At 23.9% G+C, this 4859-nt stretch overlaps 1 long non-coding RNA gene across 1 annotated transcript; it reads right to left on the bottom strand.

Annotated features, from left to right (window-relative positions):
• Positions 1–3334: 3334 nt before the first annotated feature.
• LOC105447973 lies at positions 3335–3909 on the bottom strand. Its single transcript, XR_974181.1, has 3 exons — positions 3890–3909; positions 3624–3650; positions 3335–3548 (listed from the first exon to the last, which is right to left on the bottom strand). It is a non-coding gene; the product is annotated as an uncharacterized LOC105447973 (long non-coding RNA).
• Positions 3910–4859: the final 950 nt, after the last annotated feature.

Genomic DNA, 4859 nt, shown 5'->3' with positions numbered 1-4859 from the left:
TCCTCTTAATTTCAAAGGATTTCTCTTGAGGCCATATACAAGAATAAAATCCTCTAAGATTTAGCGGATTCCACTAATATTAAAATTATTTTTTTTTGGGTGAAGATAAATCGGCCAAGGACGAGCGAAGGTAAAAGTAACATGGAATCAAAAACTCAAGTTAATAAATAGTTAATAAGATAGTTTAATATCGAGAAGTTAAAATCAATATGTTTCGACTCACAGAGTCTTCTTCAATTGAAGATATAAAAAGTCAATAAGTAAAATGTAAGTAAAAAAATAAATAACATAAAAATCGGATATAATAAATTAATACTGAGACATTAAAGTTAACTAACATAAAAAGAATATATCAAAGTCTAAAGCAATGGATCCTGTACGAATATGTCCGTTCCAACTACCGCTGTAGTGGTGCGAGAGATTAAACTCATACATACTAATAGCGCACGCAATGGTTTCCTTATATCGAACATCTTTTCCTTTTTTTGTGTGGAGTTGGGATCAATTGTCATTTGTTTCGCTGTTCTGGGAAGTCTTTTTTAGAGAGCCTTCTCACCTCCGTGTCGTTTTCGTAACGTTTTAAATGTGTAGACGCAACGCCGATCCAATATCTCCTAATAGTATATATATATATACAGGGTGTCCCAGAACTGGCGTACAGCCAGGTACCAGTGTATTCTCCGTAAAATTCTAAGACGAAAAGTTCTTTGCCAAAACGCGATCCGATAAATAGAATTTGAACGGTGAGCTATTGAAGTTCACGAATTGGCGCGCATGGAATTCGCGCGGTCAGGGTCGGCACGACCGAGACTGCAAGCGCGAGGCACTTCAAACATTTGCATCGTGTCATAATGTGTTTCTTATTACTCTGCTTTGCATTTAATTTGATTAATTAGTCAAAAATGTTTAAAATATATGATGAATTTGTTATAATAGTTTAAAAATTGTTTAAAACATGTACAAATAATTTAAAAATAATAAAAAATCTTTATAAAGTGTCAATATTGTTTAACGAACATTAAAATAGTTTAACAAATATCAAAATTATGCAATATTACAATTATTTTAAAATTTTTGTTATTGGTTTAAAAGATTTTTTTTAATAACTCATAACTGTATTAAAAATGTCAAAGGCGTTGAAAAATTCTGCAATTTGTTTTAAAAATGCAAAAATATTCAATACAATTTTAAACTAAGATCCAGCTGTGATCACGGAAAGACACCCTCTCGAAAGTACGCGCACCATTCGTGTATGTTTTTTTTATAATTAATATAAAATATTATTATTTACATATAAAAAATTGAAGGAAATATTTAGAAATTTAAAAAATATATTAAAATTTTTTTAACAAAGAATTATCTTTTCTAATTTTTGGTTAAAAAATATTTAAGTTAAATTTTAGTTTAAAGATAGAAGACTAAAATAAATATTTAAATATAGTCTATAATATACAATATGTCCCAAAAAAATTATATATGAAAAGTATTAAGCGTATTCTGCTTATTTTACGAAGCGGTCTTGAGTCCCTTTAAAAAATTTGGCCATATTTTGCTCATTTTACGTAGCGGGCTCAAGTCCCTTTAAAATATCGTGACAGTATTTTTCTAATTTTATGAAGAAGACTTGAATCCCTTTAAAATATCTGACCGTATTTTTCTTATTTTACAAAGAGAGCTTGAACCCCTTTAAAATATCTGACCGTATTCTTCTTATTTTACGAAACAGACTTGAGTCCTTTTAATTAATTATTAAACAAATGGTAATTTCTACGTAAGTCCCATTCGATTGTGCTGAAAGACGCCCTCGAAATGAATTCTGTTTTTCACATAAGCGGTTATTCTCTTATTCAAATTATAATTATTAATTATTAGTTATTTAAGAATACTTTTTATACTATTATTTAAAAATTAAATATCTTAGCAATAAAGCATCATAAAAATAGATTTTATAAAAATGTATAATATTATTTTCATACATAATTTTTTTGGCACATATTAAAGACTATTTTTAAATATATTTTTTAATCTTTTAATTAAAAATTATAAAATCTAATATTTTGTTAAAAAATTTTAATATATTTTTTATTTTTCTAAATATTTCCTTAAATTTCTTATATATAAATAATTATATTTTATATTTATTATTAAAAAATATACATAAAAAAAATATTAAATAATATAAAAAATAAATATATAATATAAAAATTTAATATATAATAATATATATATAATATATAAATAATATATAAAAATATATATATATATATCTATATATATATATTTTTTTTATAATATATAATATAAAATTTTACGTTAACTGTTAAGTATGTAAAACATTACATCTTTCCTAAACAAAAAATATTATTTTAACAAATAAAAATTGTCCAAAACGTATGAGATTATACAATTAGTTACCAAGTATTTGATTAGACATAGAAACATAAATATTTTTTTAATAAACCGTTTAAATCATCCAAAAGTGTATGCAGCAAATGCTTAATATGTCATTGTCTCTCCAAATAATATAAGTTTTATAAAACAGACTTAAAGTGACCAATGGGATCATATAGTGATCGAAGCAAAAACTTGGCGTGCCCGGATTGCATTAATTAATAAGATATGTAGATAAAATGCGGTCATGCCAAGTTTTTGAATCTATAATCCCATTTGTCATTTTAATCACTTTTAAGCCTAATGATTTCATATTTGTTTTTGGACAACTTTTATTTGTTAAAATAATGTTTTTAGTTTAAAAAAGTATATATATGTTTAACATAAAAATAACATGTTTGTCAAGGTTTTAAAAGTGTATGTTTAAAATATGTATTTTTATTATTGTTGGAAAGATAATTTATAGTAATCACCACACTTCTAGGGAATATTAAGTTTATCTATATATCGCGAGTATCCATTTGGTTTGACGTCATGTTCGTTCTCTTGTAGTTTGATTTATGCCCATCTCGATGTATATATATTCTATATTCTTCTTTGATTGATTGTAAAAGTATCCTCTATACGAGAAGCATAATATAAACGTGTTCATCATACATACGAGAAGCTGCTGTTAATACCTTCCCTATTCCGTAGTATGTGCCATAATTAACAATTATTGCCAAAATATTTAATATAATTAATAAATCATTTATTATCATCAATCAACTATTATATAAAAAAAGCATTGTTTTAAATAAATATATTATTATTATATATTATATACATTATTTTTATAAATAAAATTAATTAAAAATGTATTGTAAAATGGACAAAATTTTAAGTATAAAAAGATAAACTACGATAAAAATAAAATATAAAATTTCAGGAAATAAAATCTAATACTGTTAATGCAAGCTTGTTGTTTATTTGTTATTGCGAATTATAAACAAATACAATAGAGACATACAAATATAGTTCACATTTTTGTTTGAAAAAATATATAATAACATTTATGCATTTCTTGTAATATCACAATTTTATTGCAAAATTTTTCCCAATTTCTTCGTTATTTTATCGAAATTTCATTCCACAAAAAATGCAGCTATTTCATTTGCCTAAATAAAGGATAGACGTTTACATTAATGTGATGACAATTGTTAATTCGTATACATATACAGTTTGCGACTTACCATATCGAGTACGCGTTTCGTAAATTCCTTAAACGAAAAATAAGAAATTATTCTGTTTATATAAAAGAAATCCTGCTATAGCATATGCCTTAAAAGAACGATTATATGCTTAATATCACTAATATTACATACCATAAAAATTCAAGGTTTGGAAAATTCATGAACCTATTTTTTATGTATTATTTTAATTATTTTAATTATTCTTTAATACAAAATTGATAATAATAACAAGGAAACATATATGGACATATTTTGCATATACTTACATATAATTATAGTATATATGGCCTTTTTCCTTTTTTTCCCGGGATATTATTGGGCTCAGGTTCGGAGATGGCCTCTGCTTCCGCTTCAAGTGCGTGCATAATTGCCACAATAAAGATTATGGCAAAAGCCAATGATAGAAATGACAGATGCATCTCAATGCTTATTAAAACTCAAGCTGTATTAGTCCGTACGTTTATGATTTGCTAGCAACGCTAAGTGCTTATATAGTCCAAGAAATGCAATTTAAATATAACTTTCGTGTCTAATAGCTATTTAAATTTTCTATATATTATAAATATTTTATTACATGATACAAAAATATCTTCTATTTTGAATTATAAAATTTCTTTAATCTTATGCACGAAATATATGTATATATAATGTTAATGCATATTGATAAACTAAACAAAAAACTTTATATAATAAAGTCTGTTATCATGTTTATAAACTTAATAACTTTCGTATCTAATAGCTACTTAAGTTTTTTAAAAATATTTTATTACATGATACAAAAATATCTTTTATTTTGAATTATAAAATTTCTTTAATCTTATGCATGAAATATATGTATAATGTTAATGCGTACTGATAAACTAAAAAAAAAACATTATATAATAAAGTCTTGTGTTATCATGTTTAAAAACTTTTGTGTCTAATAGCTACTTAAATTTTCTATAAATATTTTATTACATGATACAAAAATATCTTCTATTTTTAATTATAAAATTTCTTTAATCTTATACACGAAATATATGTATATATAATGTTAATGCATATTGATAAACTAAACAAAAATTTTTATATAATAAAGTCCGTTATCATATGTTTATAAACTTAATAACTTTCGTGTCTAATAGCTACTTAAATTTTCTATAAATATTTTATTACATAATACAAAAATATTTTCTATTTTGAATTATAAAATTTCTTTAATCTTATACACGAAATATATATATATATATATATATA

The sequence above is a fragment of the Wasmannia auropunctata genome, unplaced genomic scaffold (genome assembly GCF_000956235.1).
Source record: "Wasmannia auropunctata unplaced genomic scaffold, wasmannia.A_1.0 LD336090.1, whole genome shotgun sequence".
Classification (NCBI taxonomy): Eukaryota; Metazoa; Arthropoda; class Insecta; order Hymenoptera; family Formicidae; genus Wasmannia; species Wasmannia auropunctata.
Note: the sequence above shows the minus strand (reverse complement) of the source record. Positions and strands in the feature narration are given on the sequence as shown.